Below are 19,048 nucleotides of genomic sequence, written 5' to 3'. Positions count from 1 at the left end.
AATAAAAAAAATGTATAAGAATTATTCACTACTCTGGAAAGGTGTTAAGTTCTTCTTCCCAGCAGTCTATTGGGTTCAGTTGGGTTATTTCTTTATTGTCAAAGACTCGCTATTGCTTCATTATCAAAAATACTGTAGATCTATGTCTTGCTTTGACGACCATGGAGCCAAACATTCATTAGTTGGCAGTCCTGCACCAGTGATAGGGATCACTTTGAAGAGTGTTGAAGGAAGGTGCTGGTTGTAAATGGATTCTTCATGGATATTTGTGATTTATTAATTTATTTTAATTTATCAATTTATTATTATTATTTATTTATTTATTTATTTATTTTTTTATTTTTATTTATTTATTTTTTTTTTTTGAGAAAATTTGTCTATCAAATTATAATTCCATTGATATACAGCTGGAACAGGAGTTTCAAGTCCATAATTGTATACAAACTATAATACTGAATTTATTAAATCTAATTCCCAAGGTGCAGTAACTCAGGAGGTCCACAACCCTAAAAGGCTTAGAACCTCTGCTCTAGATATATGAACCCTAAGTTTCCTCTCATCATCCCTCCTCAAACCAACCTGGGCTTGCCCTATGCCAGGGAAAGAGTGAGGTACTGTAGTCAGATTTTCGGGGGAGGGGCGTTTATTCTCAAATTTTACGTACGTGCAACTAATGCACCAATTTTTTAACAAGCTATTGGTAACATGTTCCAGCTATCACTGGAAATACACCAGAGTGACAGACTTCTGGTTTGCAAATCCAAGAAAAATGCAAATTGCACAATTTACTAAAATACTGTGAATCATAACTTGACAAACAAATGGTCTTGCTGGATGGACCACATGGGGGCTGAAGTAGGGCATCAAAAAATGAATGAGGCTTATGGTGAAACAACTTATCTAGCTTAGTTTTATAGTACCTATGTAGGTTACCATCACCTTCATGGGGATTAGACTCAGACCTAGTTAATTGCACAAATTACAGTAGAATGTATCTTGGTTAAGTTTCTTATATATCTTTTAGGCAGCATTAGATACACTTCACATTCATTATGTACCCAGGTACAGTAGAAATCATAGCAAAAATTTTCTTCCACATACAGTTTTTTGCCTTGTACTCTCCCACAACAGTCCTTTCTATCATAAGGAATAAACTGACCAGAAGAGTTTAGTACACTTACCAGACTTCACTCAAGTGGTTCCAATACTGAGGGGTTTGTCATAATTCCTATAACCGCTCACTATGTTAAATTGGAAAAAAAACTTGGTCAGCCATGGGAGTTAGGAATTATAACACCTAAGTGAAAGTAAAGGTTCATCACAGTTATACAGTGAACCCCCATATTCGCTGGTGATCGTCCCACCCCCCCATAAATAGCTAAAATCTCATGAATACTTAAAACCCTCTAAAAACACTTAGAACTGCCCATTTTGATAGTTTAAACACAGAAAAACCCTGTAAAAATGCTTATACCTAAGTATTTTAATAGTTTTATCACAAAAAGTGCATTTATTCATGAAAATTAGGCTATATGACAATACAGTAATTAGTGAATATTTCTCAGTTAAAAATACCGTGAATGGGCGAATTTTCCGCAAATAATGGCTAGATATGTTCCACAAAGAAACCCGCGAATGCGTGATTCTGCGAATCATGAGAACGCGAATACGGGGGTTTACTTATGTATTGTGCATATTGTGCATTTTGTCATGATGTAGCTATAAGTGGTGTTTTTTTTATGGGATAGGCAATTGAGCAAAGAAGCATATTTTAAGTTTAGCTTTTGGACTAGACCTACATCCCTCATGAAGTACAGTATAGCCAGTGGGCTATTCAAAATTTACTAACTCAGGTCAGCAAAATTTTCCAAGATCACATGCCTATAGGCTACATTAGTTAGCAGTTTTTGTGTAAGTAGTTATTTCACTATCAAAATTATCAGGTTTACAGGAATTGTACCTTTGTTCATGTTATTTTCTGTTGCTGTAGTTGTTTGTTAGGTGGTTTAAATCAGCTGCGAGTTGGTTGTTTAATATTTGGAATTTTTAATGTTTGCATTTGTTAGTGGGATTATAAACGTTAAGTATATCTTTTTTATTGAATTAAACATAGTTTTTAACCTAGTGCTGTTTTCCACAGACTTTATTGGAACTTTGCTTGTTCATATGGCTATTTAAACCATTGCCTGTTATGTAGGAGTATTCCACAACTCAAGCTGGAAACTGTCATTAATGCTTGGTTTCAGGGTGGTTTATTGTTGGTAGGTGTGTGAGTGGTGGGGTTTCCCCATTCATCTGCTATAAGCCAGCACTTTTCAGCAGTCTGGTGTGAGCATGTGTGTGCTGTCTACCTGACTAAACGTTGAAGCAATTTTTTTTTCCTGTGTGTATGATGTATGTTGTTTCTTTTTGCAATGGAGGAAAGCAGACAGGTCAATAACAAGGGTGCAAAAGATGTGAGCAGGTGTATGTGGCCTTCTAATGTATTGTGTGTCAGTGGACCTCTGTTTTCTGGTAATAGTGTGCTGGCTGGTCAGCTTCACAGTAAAACAGATTTGACAAGAACTTGAGGAAGGCCAAAAGATGTTTGCCTCGGTCTGTGTTGGGGTTGGGGTGGGGGAATACTACTCCATCTTTGACACAGCAGAATCTTTTTGGCTCCTTCCTCCAGGACTGCCCTCCCTTTCTCCCTGCCTTTTCTGCTCATTCTCCCCTGGCTTGGTCCAAGGAGAGTACATACATGAAGGTAGGGTACCAGCATGTGCTCTCTGACAGTGATGACCCAAGTAAGAATGCCAAACATTTCCCAGGTGAGACCACTGTGTGTGCTTGTGGTTCATCAGCCTGTGCTTTGTTGGTTGCTCCTGGTTATTTGCTTGGCTGAGGTGGTCCCCCTCTTGTAAGTTTTGTGTTGCCCATAGGAGATCCCTCCCACAGTATTGAGCACAGCCATATGCTTCTGATATTGGTATCAGTCTCAACCACATCTTCTGCTGTAGCTAAGGAGTGTAGGACTCACGGGTGGAATAGGGGGAAGAAATGAAAGTGTGTATCATCATTTTTTCCTAATCCTACTCCATATTTGTTGCTCTTTCCACAAAAGAAGGATGAGTCTTGGATGCCCCTGACAAGAAGGCCATATCAGACTTCAAGTGAGTACCTTTCTTCTTCAAAGGTTCAGCAGTGGTGTTTGCTCACATGCCTGTGGGACTGACACATGGTTCTCAGAATTTGCCCTTGGCCCAGTGTCTCCCTATTCCTTCCTAGACACTAGGACTGCCAGGAGTTTTCCTGTTCTTATTTCAGATGAGGAATGCAGAGATTTGGCCATACCTTTTCGTACAGAGAATCCGTTGAATTGTGTCCACAGACAGGGTTTGCACAAAAACTCAGAACTATTCAGTCGGACAAGTGCAGAGCTTTGCAGTTCCCTTCCTCCAGGACTTCTTTCTTTTCCCCTGGACCAACATTTTTTAGGGGAACCACTTAATGCCAGTTAAAATGCACATGACTGGGTAGGCAGTTTAGAAATTTTGACTCGACTTCCTAGCAGGATGGCTGGAGTTTGCTTCCCAGCAAGGATAGAGTGCTACCGTATAGGCATTTTATTAAAAGGAAAGCAAAGATAGAGTGCTATAGATATTTTATTAAAACCTAGACTATGTTGACTTGAGTTGTAAATTACCTATCTGATAGTTAGTCGGCAATAGTGTGTTTGGTTGCAGTCTTGATATTTGCAGAAGGACTTGTGTTATGTACTAAACTCCGAAAATATTAGAGGGGAATGGGAGCTGACAATTAGCACTCTTCTAGTATTGTGTATCGGCCTTTCCTGAAACCTCGTAGTTTGTGAGGTCAAGAATTATATGGATGTTGATGCCCAGAATGCATGTAATATTGGCATTTTCCAGTTGCCTTGTTAGCCAAAGTGGCACAATGGGAAGTCTGTGCTGGGTCCATCTGTTAGTGTCTCACTCATACATTTGAGGCTTGTTTCAGCAAATAGCCTGTGTTTTCGTCTTGATAATTTTTTTCTAATGAAAGAGTGGAGATACATTTTACATGTTTTATACTGATCTTTGTAGAATGTTTTCTTTTCTGTTAGTGTAGTCAGGGAATATGTTAAGTAGACCAGTCTTATTTGTTTATTTAATTATATACGTATGTATTTATTCTTTATCTAGAGTTAAGCCCTTAGTCTTAAGGCTTATCAAAATCTTGGTATGTTCCCTATTGTTGGTGGCAGGAATTCAAAAGATTCTATGTCTCTAAGAAAGTGGGATGTTTTCCTCTTGCATGCAGTTCTTTATCAGATGTTTTCTAACCCATGGTCCTCATGAAACTGATTCATGATGATATTATCATTCACTTCTGCTCCTTCCTTTTTCACTGAATGACTTGTCAGTGGCATCATCAATCGCCCATCAGCATGGCTTTTCATCACCATTATCTATCATCTACTTCAACACACCCACAGTGTGAAAGTTAATGAAAATTAGACAAATTTAACTATATCATACTAATCACAAGGGTATCTTCCACAAACTTTGTTTTAATTGGGGAACTTCCACTGATGATTGTAGTGCATATGACTGAATTAGTGCATACTGTTCAGTACAGATGCAGTCATTATCTCTCTCTCTCTCTCTCTCTCTCTCTCTCTCTCTCTCTCTCTCTCTCTCTCTCTCTCTCTCCATGGCTTCACTTCCAAAGGTATTTCCGTTTACTGAAGAATTACAGAAGTCTTCCTTTGAGCATGTAGCTGTTCATAATTTTACTAAAGGTTGAGACAGTAATGTAAATCTTACTTCGTGTTAGTTAGTTTTCTGAGATACTGTATTCTTAGATGCTGTTTTTGCTTGTATATACAGTACAGTATGTTGTTTTTCATGTTAAAAAAATGAGCAATCACTTCTGTGACATTTGCTTAAAGAGTTATGACTGTCATATTGTTCTATAGAATGTGTACATGTTAAGAATGATAACGATTGATACTGCTTTACTATGTCATCAAGAGTTAATGCCAGAAAATCTTATATCGTATAGCAAACCCAGTAGCTATTTAGGGGACATTTTCTCAAGATCTTAGTATCAAGTTTCTGTGAGGCCTTGTAATTTTAAAAAGGAGTTGATTGCTGATGGGACGAAGGCCAAAAGGCATAGGCCATTAACTTGTAAAACAGTATAGTACAGAATGAAAGTTAACCAAATTTAGGAAATGAATGAAGGACGAAAGGGATAATTAACAGGGATATCCATACATGAATAGAAATATCCTACTGTATGTTTACATAAGATCTCATGAAAAGTACGAGGTATGTAGTCAGATAAATACTATAACAGTTGAAGACTTCATTGAATTTATTTTATAGTATCCGTTTGCTGTTTAATAGGCATGGCTTGAGCCTGAAAATCTTTGCAAAGGATGAGTCAGATTCTTATATGAAGGAAATTCGCTACTAATCGGATTGGGGATTGACTCCAAAACGGGCACCTAAATAGAGTCGCAGTCAGACCAGAGTAATTAACCCCCTTGGCGACCTCGAATGTTTACAGCCCAGTTTATTTGGGATTGTTCTTGGTTATTTATCGACTCTGGCAGGCTCACTAAAAAGGGTTTCTTGTTATGTAACAACTCCTCTTCATGGGTACACAAGTGAGAACGCTTGTTCACCTGCCAAAGACACGGTCCACCTGCCAAACATTCTGTTGGGCCTCTGCAGATTTGTAGCAGTACTGTGTATCAAGTGATTTCGCCTGGTGATGTGATGTAAGCACACCTTTTGGTATTTTTGATCACATAGAAATACTGAAAAATATCACAGAACTGTATTATGATTACCAGAAATACTGAGAAATATCACAGAACTGTATTATGATTACCATTGTTTTTGAGATTGCTGCAAGACCTGCAAAGATAAGTTTAAATCCAAGGCTCTTGGTTCGTCCATTTTGGGAACGTTGGTCAGAGCCAGCATTTCAGCTAAGATGGGAATAACGGTCTCCTAACTTCTGTAAGTTGAGTGTGTAAGACTTCTTGTTCTATGTGGGGGAAGGTTGCACGTGAAGTCGTGGTCTCATGGTAGCTCATGGCAGTGAGGGAGAGAACCTTGAATCTCATACATGTGATGTATTTGACTGTGCTGTTTGGATATTCCTCTGTTAATATTGTAATGAGGATAGCGTTTTGCCTTGCTGTTTCAAGTCAGTTGTACTTCTTTGTTTCATGGGTTGTAAGTGAAAGTTAGTCTCCGTTTTCCCAACAATTTCATTAAAGAATGGCTGGAATAAACAATAATTACTGTGGTATTTTAACACAGTACATCCCTTGACACTGATTTTCTCTCGTTTTGCCTTGTGCCATACGGACGCGTGCACATTGTGAATAATGATAATGCTACATGTAATAACATCGCCTCCGCCCTCTCGCTTTCATCTGAAAGTTTCATTTTTGCCACCTCTGTCGTGGAGATCCAGTCCAAGCAGACGTAGACTTTCACTTGAGAAAGAAAAGCTGGGGTTTACCCCCCCCTCCCCGTCTCCCCCCCTCCCCCGCCACCTATCCCCCTCCCCCGCCTCCTATCCCCCTCCCAACCCCCTCCCCATCACTTGCTCTAGCTTGGGAGGCGTACATGGAAAGTGTTTGCTGTGCCTAGACACACTTGTTCTTCATGATGTTCGTTGTCTATCCTGATGTATTTGATTTTAACTGATACGTCCTAATAGTTGGGTGTTTTCGCTGTGATCAGGAATGATTGAATGACTTTCTGGAATAAGTCTATAGTCATATATTTATATACCGTTACATTCCAAAGTCTATGTTATATTAATATGTTTCAAATGAATACAGCTACTGACAGTAATTATACATTCATGAGCAACTCTTTTTGTTTGGAATGTATGAATGAATGAATATGCCTGTATACTAAGGACTGGGGTTTGAATTACGTTTTTATTTTTAAAGGGGGGGGTGGATTTTCAATGCCGTCGACCATTGTTGTTGTGACGCTCGTGTTTAAAGATGAAATATAATAACCCCTTGAGAAAAGGCACGACATGAGAGATGCGACTTTGATCCGTTTTGGGGAGGATCTGTCTGTTAAGGCTGCCCTTCCATTATGCAGCTTCCCTTGCTTGATCCCAGCTGTCTTCAACCCCCCCCCTCTCTCTCTCTCTCTCTCTCTCTCTCTCTCTCTCTCTCTCTCTCTCTCTCCCCCTTTGTAGAGAGTCACTCTGCCACCCCACCCTTCGAAATAGGTTACCGGTCCTGTTCGGAGGTTACTATCCTCAAAGCATTGAATTATAAGTGGTTTGCTGTAATAAATTGCTAGATAGGTAAGAGTCTCTCTCTATAATACGAGATGGGTAAGAATTTCTCTCTCTCTCTCTCTCTGATGTGGTATATTGGTATGTGATATGTCAAGGTACCTTGTATTTAGTGGTGTATCATACACTTTCTTTCAGTCATTACATGTAAAAATGCCCCCCCCCCCCAGCTTGGGACGGGAGAGCTGGCGAGCGTCATGAAGTTTTCGTACCCAAATAGGTGACGCAACTTGTCTTTTGTGGCACCGTTGCCAGAGGCCTCTTAGCACAGATGGCTGGCACACTGCAAAGGATACATTCGTAGGCTGTGTCATGAGCGCTTGTATGGATCTCATTCAAACCCTTGTGAACCGGTGGAGACGCGGGTAGTTAAAAAATGAAAAATAAAGGGATACTTAATAGAAGAGATGTTATGTTTTAATGATTTTTAGAACGTTTTTTTATGTAGGCAAGATTTGGTAATTTTTGTGATGTTCTATCATTTTATTAGACAGTATCTCCTTTTTTTCAGTAGGTTTTACAAGTCAGTTTTATACAGAATTCATGTAATCGATATTTTTTGAGTTGCACGAATAAAAAAAAATATTTTATGAATTGCAAACGAAAACCAGAAGCCGGTATTCAGATCAACCCTTTCTTGAAAACGAAGAAGCGAAGCGGCGTTGCAGTTGTTCCAATCATTGCATATGCCCGGAAAGGTGTTGGCGTTTTGAAGCTCGGATGAGAATGGGAGGAAGGGGGGACCCCCCATTGTTGGGATAGTGGGGGGGAAGGTTTGTAAGTGCGTGTATAGGGGGAAGATCAATACGGTACCTCTATGTTCGTGTAAGTAAAGGGTTGTAGAATGGATGGCTCTTCTCTGCGTTTACGCAGAAACTGTTGATTTTCGGTAGGATCGTACGATTCGTAGAAAGCCGGCTGTTTCGTATCAGGCCAGACTCTTCTAAAGTGATAGTGTGAATCGCTGCCACAGTATTCATACCTGTTTTTATACCTTTGTTTTGTTTTTTGGTTTGGTTTTTTGAGTCATCTTAGGTAATGATCGACTCCCCTTAATTGCGCGTGGTATAGAATTCTAATTTTTAACTAACAGCCAGTCTTAAAGTATAAACCGTTCTTTTGTGGGGTTTAAACTTCCTGAAAGTGAAAAGCAAAAGTCTAGCCATTGGATTTTATGATTTGCCGTACCTCACGCAGTTTGTTCACATTAGCTTCAACATACAGGACAATTTTCATGTCTTTTAACATTAGTTTCGACATAGTGGTGATTTTCATGTTTCTTTCCGCGTTAGTTTCAACATGCATTAATAATATTCATGTTTGTTGTCACATTAGTGTCAATATAGTGATAGTTTAGTGGTAATTTTTTGTTTTTTTTCACTTTAGTTTCAACATAGTGATAATTTTCATGGTTTTTTCACTTTGGGTTCAACATTTAGTGATAATATTCACTAAACTAAGTTTTTAATTGATAAACAAAGAGACCAGCAACTGACATTTCCCCTACCAAGTATAATATATTATGTAATATACATAATGTGTATGAATGCGTTGTGTATGTGTACATGTATGTGTGTAATGTTGAGCAACGTAGGATCAATACAAGTTTGACGCTTCTCTCCAATTCCCTCACCCCCTTCTCTCTCTCTCTCTCTCTCTCTCTCTCTCTCTCCTCTCTCCTACACCTGACCTCCTCGTCCCCTCACTTGATCTCCTTCCTTTCCCCTCCCCCTTCTCCACCACCTCCTCCTCCCCTTCTCCTCTCTTCCTCCCAGACTTCTGAATCAAAAGTTGTTTTCCACTTCTATTCTTTTTCCTTATGGCGAAATTTTTCCTTGTTTCCAACCTTCAAGTTTAGGCTGTTTGCGGGTCAATGGAAGTTGTTTGGCAAGTTTAACCCTAATTATGAATGTTGTTCGTAGTAAACCGTTATGGGTAAACCTTCAGTAGATTCTAACGGTAAACCTTTAGTAGATTCAACATTCACTTCCTCCCCTCGTCACCTTCATTGTAGATTTGATTTGAATGGATTTTTATGGGTTATTGCTTGGGATTTCTATATTTATAACTGCAATCAGCTCGTATTCATTAAATAGCTTTCACTGCCATGTTTCTCTCCAAATCTCGTCGTGTACCAATGTTGAAAAATACACATGTCAAATCCTTCTGCATTATTTCATCGCTAAATTTCCCATGAATTTCCTCCTGAATTCCATTATATTCCGTTGTGTGGAAGGCCTGCATTTGGCGATCAATGTTTTGGAAGGTTTAAGTCGGCTGTACCTGAGGTATTTTCGTGATGTTCATGACTTTCACTCTTCCTATGTTGCCACCGTTCCCCACTCCCTTGTTCCACTCCCTAGTTCTACTCCTTGGTTTTACTCCCCCTCCCCCTCCTACTACTACTTCCTTCTGTGCACAGTTCACGCAAGTGCCACCTCTACCATTTGACCGTCCATGTTCATCTGAACAGGTCTTCGTCTCGCTGTCATTTGTGTCCATACCTGAGAGGAAAGTTAGCCTGTTCATCCACAGTGACGTAAGAATAAAATAGCAAAGACATGTCAGGTGTTCCTCGTATCTCTCATAAAATGTGGCACCGTGGCACTCTTCCTGGCTCTGCCGTGTGGTGATGGACGGCCGTGGGCTGGTTCACCCCCCCCCTCCGATTGTGGCCGGTAGGGGGGAGATCGGAGGGAGTTGAGTCCACGTGCGTTTGGCTCTCACTCTCTCCCACTGACCTACATTCTCTTTCGTGGACCTCCCCCTCCCCCTCCTCCTTCCCCTTCCCCCACCTCCACCTCCAGCTCCACCTCTGGTTGCTTCAGAGGCCTTCAAGAAAACAGCCGGTTTATATCTGCTTTTATTTCTTCTCCGGCAGATTTGCTCTGTGTTGATGAACAAGTGCTTAAGCTCCTTCAAGCAGGGTGTTTTAATTTTGTTGCGGGTGCTCCATTGCTTGGCAGATAAGTGACGAGCAAATTGGTGGCCCCATTTCGGCCTGTTCCAGAAAAATATGTTAATGACAACAACAAAAGTAACAGCAGCAGCAGTTGAGGTGGAAGTGTGTTGCGTTGCGTTCCCCCCCTCTCTCTCTGTCAGCTTAGATGTGGCATATGTGCATTCTGTGTTACCTGAAATGCTGCGTTCCATCATTGGCTTGTTTCTTTAAAAAATGTGTCTTGTAGTGCGACTGTACTTCAGGAATAATAATTATGCACTTACCAAGAGTTGACTCCATCAGGTTTACTTTTGGGTTAAGCTAACTGAAGGTTAAGGGGAAATGGCACATTGGATTGTTAGTCATCACGGACTTTTCTGGGTTTGGAGGTGACCTCGCATACACACTGACCTAGTCCGCTTAGATTTTACTTCGTCGAGGTCATTGTTAGTGTTTATGAGGTCATCTTCGAACTACTCTTGGAGGGTAATTAGTAAGATAGTTGTATGGTAGTAAATAATTTAATTGGAGAGTATATACTTGTTTTAATAGCTGGTTAGGAAGTTTAGTTGCATTTATTTGAATGAAGATAGATTGTACTCGTCCATGTTCCTGAACTTGACTGGATGAATGAGGCAGAATTTTTTTTTTTTTTTTACCCCAGGCGGCTTTAAAATCTAAGAGATATTTTGTCTTGGTGTAGAATTTTCTGTTAATGCTGTTTTAATGGGTCAACTTCTAGTATCTCTCTCTCTCTCTCTCTCTCTCTCTCTCTCTCTCTCTGTAACTGTATGTAGAATTTTATGTAATAGCGCAGTTTTAAAAGACCAACTAGAAAAAGTAATTTCTCTCTCTCTCTCTCTCTCTCTCTCTCTCTCTCTCTCTCTCTCTCTCTCTCTCTCTGTAACTGTTTGTAGAGTTTTCTGTAAAGTGCAGTTTTAAAAGACCAAGTAAGAAAGTAATCTCTCTCTCTCTCTCTCTCTCTCTCTCTCTCTCTCTCTCTCTCTCTCTCTCTCTCTCTCTCTCTCTCTCTCTCTCTCTCTAAGTAACTGTATGGAAAATTTTCTGTAATAGTGCTAAATTAAATGACCAGCTAGGAAAAGTTAATCTCTCTCTCTCTCTCTCTCTCTCTCTCTCTCTAAGTATATGGAAAATTTTCTCTAAATTAAATGACCAGCTAGGAAAAGTTAATCTCTCTCTCTCTCTCTCTCTCTCTCTCTCTCTCTCTCTCTGTGCTAGCACGCTGTTGGCCCAGCGTTCGACTCTCCGCCCGGCCAATGAAGAATTAAAGGAATTTATTATTTCTGGTGATAGAAATTCATTTCTCGTCATAATGTGGTTCGGATTCCACAATAAGCTGTAGGTCCCGTTGCTAGGTAACCAGTTGGTTCTTCGGGCCAGCTGTAGGAGAGCTGTTAATCAGCTCAGTGGAGTGGTTAAACTAAGATATACTTAATTTCTCTCTCTCTCTCTCTCTCTCTCTCTCTCTCTCTCTCTCTCTCTCTCTCTCTCTCTCTCTCTCTCTCTCTCTCTCTCTATTCACTGTAAAATATGTCCCCATATCTGGCATTTAAAAATTACAGGCACCTTATGCACTAGATAGCATTGTCAGGTATGCATACACTTCTTGTCGCTTGTGTGTGTGTGGGTGTGTTTAAATACCTTGACTCTCTCTCTCTCTCTCTCTCTCTCTCTCTCTCTCTCTCTCTCTCTCTCTCTCTCTCTCTCTCTCTCTCTCTCTCTCTTCACTGTAAAATATATCCCCATATCAGACATTTAAAAATTACAGGCACCTTATGACTAGATAGCATTGTCAGCTATGCATACACTTCGTGTCGCTTGTGTGTTTGTGTGTGTGTGTGTGTTTAAATACCTTGACTCTGGACGTGGCATTCCAGCCCGATGAAAGTGATCGAGCAGAGGAAAAGAAAATCTCAAAAGAGTCGACTTGGCAAGTGCAATCGCTTATGGCGTTGGTCAACTTTCTCCTGCCAAGAACCGCATCCATTTCTCTTTTTAAAACCGTCGGCGGATTCGTTTGCTTCGGCGCTTGTTTTCGTGTTTATAGTCGTGTTTTGTACTTGTTTATCCTCTTGTCCTGCGGCTTTGTCTGCTTGTTTGGTATTTGTTAGGCTGACGGGATCACCCCTTTTTAACCAGTAAATAATTCGATGGTCGATATGATTATCATTTCAGATAAGTTTTCAACGTGTTAAATTGCACCAAGCTTGAAGACATTTAAGTAAGAATCAGTAAGAAACTCCGCCGCTCCCGAAGAGTAGTTTTCATGTGTTAAATAGAAGTGACCAGTTATGAGTTTACGTGAGCCTTAGATGTCTTGATAGAATTACCACTCTCCCCTTCGGATTGCGACGTTCTATTTGGAACTGCCAACTTCTCGGTAGGATTTTGATTATGTCACCTCCCAGCAGTAAATGTTTGTCGTTAATCTTATCTCTGTCTTCACCTAGGTTTATTTTTGAGTGCCCCCATCAGGTCCGTCAGGTGGGTCCCTCTGATTCGTCGGTAATAGGTTTCGTGAATAAATAGCTCTCCTACGTCATAACTGATTTTGAATAGGTGTCTGTAATGCCTTTGTGACTTTTGCAGCGTCCCTTCGCCCCCTAGCGTCAACGCCTTTCATTCCTTTTACTGTGCCTCCGTTCATATTATCCCTCTTCCAGCTTGCTATCCACCCTCTCCTAACAGTTATTTCATAGTGCAACTGCCTTGAGGTTTTCCTCCTGTTACACCTTTCAAACCTACCTACTCTCAATTTCCTTTCCAGCGCTGAATGACCTCATAGGTCCCAGTGCTTGGCCTTTGGCCTAAATTTCGAACTCTTCACGTCTGTTTAGTTCTTGGGGATAATTTCACAAATAGGTTTTTTTTTTTGTATTTGGCTTCTTTCACCAATTGGAGTCCTCTGTCTTGCATTAATAATACTAAAATATAATATTAAGGTTTGGCAAATTACTTCTTTAGTTTTCTGTAAAGAAAAAAACAGTCATTTGTGATTAGTTCTTGTTATTAATATTCACAAACAGTCATTTGCTATTACAGTAGTTCTTGGTACTAAATTTATAAAATAATTTGGTTTTTGCTAAATTCGTAACTAGGTCATTTGCAAAGGACGACTCCGCCGTTGTGGTGTGTAGAATGTCATAAGCCTTTGAAGATTATTTAATTTGTCATGTCTGTCACTTCAGGCTGTTGATAAGCATGTGATAAGGTACTTAAGAGCTTAAGGAACACAGCATTGACTACGTCACGCTCTCCCAAGGTGAATTACCCTTGTGTAGCTTACCTTGTTTAAGCCGGCAAATGACAATTTCATTCGGTTTTTTGTGTGTACTGACGAGAAAACACTGAAAGACATTTATAAAATACAAGAAGCACCGTATTTTGAGAACGTACAAGGGCCCGCGAGAGAGGGAATTATCCCTGTGGAGGTACGTGCATACAACCAAAGTGTGAACCATGACTAATTGCTTAATAAAACTGGCAACATTTATAGATAATTTTCTGGACATTGTGCAGGCTATTGAGGCACATTTCATAGAATAGATCGCGCATGCGTCGAAAGAAAAGAGTGGAGAGAGATAAGAGATAAGAGCGGAATCAAAATACAGATACCAGTTACGTGCTCTGAAATACGTCACACTGTTTTTTTTTCTTTGTTTGAGAAGCTACGTAGAGACACACACGTGTTTGGGTAAAAATGTTTGTCGACGAAAATGTTATTAATCTGGGATTGCGTGTCATTTTTTCCCCACTTATGGTAAAAAAACACATTTATAAAACATATTTACTCTAATGTTGTTACTAAAAGTTTTGTAGCTATCATTTTGTTCTTTTTTTACTTTACAGGTAAGCTTTCACGTGTGACTTTGGCCGGGAGAGAGGGAGACTGGTGAGTTAAATACCAAATGTATTATATAATTAATTTATTCTCTCTCTCTCTTAATATATTATATATATATATATATATATATATAATATATATATATATATATATATATATATATATATATATATATATATATATATATATATATATATATATATATATATATATATATATATATATATATATATATATATATATAATTAACACAACACACACACACACACACACACACACACACACATATATATATATATATATATATATATATATATATATATATATATATATATATATATATATATATATATATATATATATATATATATATATATATATATATATATAGCCAATGTGTGTGTGTGTGTGTGTTTCTTTTTTTTTTTAAGCCAATGAATGCAGTTTTTTTTTTTTTTTTTTTTACACTCCTTTATGTAAGATCTTTCCTTTTGTGTTTTATCCAAGGAGGGTACGGGACACGTTTTGCCCAAGTATTTACTATCTCACTTTAACCTTTTACTATCAATTTAAGTTTCAGCACTGAGTGACCTCATAAGTCCCAGTGCTTGGCCGTTGACCTAAATTCTATATTTAGTTCATCAGTCAAGTTAAAAGTATCAGTCGCGACAGGGAACCCTAATAATCATGTATATAATATTTAGAAAAGCATTATATATTTGTTGCGCAGTTGGTAGGTACGTTTTTGCTCGCGCTCGCACGCGCAAGCGCACGTATTTGAGCGGCATACTTTACAGGAAACTGAATTTCGTACGCGACATTGTCACTTATTTTAAATACTCTCAATGGGGGGGGGGGTGTTAGTGCCCGTCAGTGAACCTCACGGGGTGCACTGTAGGCATTACTTAGGTTCTTTGCAGCGTGCCTTCGGCCCCTAGCTGCAATCCCTTTGATTCTTTTTTTACTGCACCTCTGTTCATATTCTCTTTCTTCCATCTTACTTTCCACCCTCTCCTAACAACTGATTCATAGTGCTACTGCGAGGTTTTCATCCTGTTACACCTTTCAGACTGTTACTGTCAATTTCCGTTTCAGCGCTGAATGACCTCATTGACCTAAATTCTATATTCAGTTCAATTCAGTTCTCAAAGGAGTGTTTTTACCTAGCTGGAAATTAATCGTCTGCATTCTGTATTATTAATTGTTATCATTTTTAATATTTTTTTTTACTATTCTCGATATAATTACTGTCATTACCATTATTATGAATTCTGTTTTTTCTACTTCTTCAGCAAGTGTGTGGATACTTCCGATTATATTTTTTATTGTTATTTTATGTATCTAGAAATTTTGCATTGTATTTGTATATTCCATTTATATGGCCTTGAGCTGCAATGAAGAAATTATTATTATTATTATTATTATTATTATTATTATTATTATTATTATTATTATTACGCATTTAGATATTGTCAAAGACTTTGCCCGATTTGGCAGGACTCAAATGCTTTTTGTTTGTTATCTTGGCACATGGACGTTACAGTTTATGTTGATATTACTCGAGTGAGCTGTGTTACTGTACAGTATGTACATTGGGAATATATTACGCGGAGCAAATATAAACATGATGTGTCATTTGTTTTCTCAAAGGCGTGTCCGTTATCGTAAACATATCCACGAAAACATTTTCAGGGACGCACATTCACGAAACGACTTGAGGTTACGTGTAATCTAGCCTTAAAAGTAAGGGAAAAAAAAAAAGAAACAAAACATGCGCCGAAGTTTCTTCGACGCAATCGAGTTTTCTGTACAGCCGCTACGTCGTATAATCAAGGCCACCGAAAATAGATATATCGGTTGGTGGTCCCAGTGGTGGCCTATCTTATGTCGTTGCCAGAAGCACTTATGGCCGACTTTAACCTTAAATAAAATAAAGAAAAAACTACTGAGGCTAGCGGCCTTCAATTTGGTATCTTTGATAATTGGAAGGTGGATGATCAACATAACAATTTGCAGCCCTCTAGCCTCAGCAGTTTTTAAGATCGGAGGGCGGACAGACAAAGCCCGCACATTAGTTTTCTTTTACAGAAAACTTAGAAGCAGCATATGTATGCGGTGTATAAGTTAGGACGTAGATGAGTCATTTTGTCAGTCAAAAAACGTATTTTCGTTATATTGCCCGTTAAAGCGTCAAGCATTTCCTTCCGGTTTTAAGTGCGTCATCATGTTTTAACGAATTGTTTTTTAAAGCGTGAACGTTTTAACTTTTGTGCCCGGGACTCTTAGTAAACAATTATTGATATGCAAATCATTTCAATCACGAGAATATGATAATAAAGATATATTCTCTGCCGTATCATCAATGTTGATTTTCATTTGAGGTTTGTTGTGTTATAGGCATACTATTGTAATGCTGACTGTTTCTTTAAGAGATTTTTTAAGAGGCGTCGCCAGATTTGTTGCTTCAAAACCTTAAGAGTTAAATTGAACAGCTGGGTCTGAAGTTTTCAGTTATTCATCAGGTAATATGCAATATTGCCATCCTCGTGTTTACATTCATGCATTCTAATTCAGTGTTGCAATTGTATATGGAAACAACAGGAAAAAATGTTCTTTCATCTCTGAATATTTTGCCCCGTGTTATTTATCTCTCAAAGTTATTATGTATTTCCATCTTTTTATCCTTTTTATGAATAGTTTTATATTCAGTGTGTGGCAGATCAATTGTTATCATTCTCTCTCTCTCTCTCTCTCTCTCTCTCTCTCTCTCTCTCTCTCTCTCTCTCTCTCTCTCTCTCTCTTTTATATTCCATGCCTTCACACACAATCCCAATGGGATGACTTGATTTCCACATTAGGAAGTATACCAGAATGCTGCCTTTGTTTTCCAAACTATGTAAGTTAATGAAAGTCCCATGGTGATTTTCTTTTTGAGAAAATATAATTGCAAGAAAATTCTTGTGTTGTTACTGTGGTAGAGAGTAGTTTTCAGTTTAGGTGTACTGTAATGTTTGTTAATTGGATGTAGTCATTTTATTCTTCTTTAAATAAGATTTTTTTTGAAGAGTATTGTTAAAAATAGTTTTGTGGGGTGAAATTTTTGGGATTCCTCAGCATGGAGGTGCTTTGTTTGTGTGCTGTAAGGTTTGTAGCCACTCTGTTTTCCACGATAATGTGGTTCGGATTCCACAATAAGCTGTAGGTCCCGTTGCTAGGTAACCAGTTGGTTCTTAGCCACGTAAAATAAATCTAATCCTTCGGGCCAGCCCTAGGAGAGCTGTTAAACAGCTCAGTGGTCTGGTTAAACTAAGATATACTTAACTTTTTTTCCACGATAATGCTGGAACTTTTTTTCCACGATAATGCTGGAACTTTCTCACTTTTTCTCTTGTACCCTATCTATGAATACGTTCTGTGTCTTTATGTAATTAATACTGTAGTTTTGTTTTGTGTCTGTTACAAAGGAACAGAGTAACTGTGCTCACATGTGTAGCTCATCAGCTTGTTTATAGGAGGATTAAATCACAATTTCAAATATCTGAATGCACAGATGATACTCGTTCTCGTTCAAATACAAATTGTTTTTATGTCAAACATAACGTAAGTAACAAAGATGACTATCGTGCGGATAAAAACCACTTTAAATTTATTAGAATCACCAGAACGGTAGTTATTATTATGTTGTAGCCAATTGTAAATATAGATAATGTTTACGGATCATGTTACTATACAGTATTGAAATGGAAGCATAGACCATACCTGGAATTTCTGTCTTCATTTCATTGCCAATAGTTCCCATATTGAACCTTGCTCTCTGGCTTTAGGCAAAGAACAGCTTTAGGTTCGGAGTAACATATTTGTGGTAATAATTTTTTACCCTTTTATATTCATAGTAGATCATAGCCACACTTCCTTTACAGTGCCTCTTATTTGTTCCAGTTTATCTAATGATACCCAAGCATTCTTGCCCAGGGACCAGCCAGGATGGGATTTATTGTACATAAAATATTACATTCCTGATGAATGATTTAGCCTAAGGCTGCTCAGCCATAGACAGCTGATCTCTGAAGTTGTGGCATCCATTGGACAAACCAATAAAGTAAGTATAGCTTAGTTTTACCAGACCACTGAGCTGATTAACAGCTCTCCTAGGGCTGGCCCGAAGGATTACACTTATTTTACGTGGCTAAGAACCAGTTGGTTACTTCCAACGGGACCTACAGCTTATTGTGGAATCAACCACATTATACCGAGAAATGAATTTCTATCACCAGAAATAAATTCCTCTAACTCTTCATCAGCCGGCGGCGGGAAGAACTCCAGCCCATCGAATGTCTGGCTCAACCAACTCGGCCAACAAAGGGCTAGGACAAGCGAGTCTGGACAGCCATAGAGGCTAATGCACATTTCTGGAAAACTGTAGACATATATAAATATCAGAGAAGCTCAGTGATTTGGAAACTAATTTTTGCGGGTATTTGTAAACAAGCACATTTAATTTGAGGAATAATTCCATAGGCTGTGTGCTGCAAGAGCTTTTATTTTCTGCCTGTGTTATGTTAATTTTTTCCTACTTCTGCTTTTCCTTCATTCCTTTGATTTCCACCCTTTTGCCTCCAAATTTCATGTTGAACTCTTTTTTTCTCTTTTTCTTTTATGGTAGGTTAGGTAGGGATTTTCAAGTTCATTTCATTGATGTTTACTTAAGAATCAAAGTTAACATTTAGGCCACATTGTGTTTGGTGTTGTGTGGGCAAAAAAAAAAATGGTGTTGTGTGGGCAAAAAAAATTACCTGAGTAGTGTGGTAATAATAATAATAATAATAATAATAATAATAATAATAATAATAATAATAATCAGGTTTACCAACTTTTTTTCATAAATGGGAACTTGAAAGTTGGGTACAAACACTTGA

At 38.5% G+C, this 19,048-nt stretch overlaps 1 protein-coding gene across 2 annotated transcripts in view; it reads left to right on the top strand.

Annotated features, from left to right (window-relative positions):
- Positions 1-19,048, top strand: part of LOC136835010 (SIN3-HDAC complex-associated factor) — a 148,449-nt gene that overhangs the window by 24,646 nt on the left and 104,755 nt on the right. The window contains exon 1 of one of the 2 annotated variants that reach the window (XM_067098038.1): positions 14,143-14,180. The exons of the other annotated variant lie outside the window; for it this stretch is intronic. The gene's annotated coding sequence lies outside the window, so the exon portion shown is untranslated. Of the gene's footprint in view, positions 1-14,142; positions 14,181-19,048 lie in introns of those variants that run through there. 2 annotated transcript variants of the gene reach the window in all.

This window comes from Macrobrachium rosenbergii, chromosome 54, assembly GCF_040412425.1.
Source record: "Macrobrachium rosenbergii isolate ZJJX-2024 chromosome 54, ASM4041242v1, whole genome shotgun sequence".
Lineage (NCBI taxonomy): Eukaryota > Metazoa > Arthropoda > Malacostraca > Decapoda > Palaemonidae > Macrobrachium > Macrobrachium rosenbergii.
The sequence above is the reverse complement of the archived record's forward strand: the minus strand, read 5'-3'. Positions and strand labels throughout refer to the sequence as shown.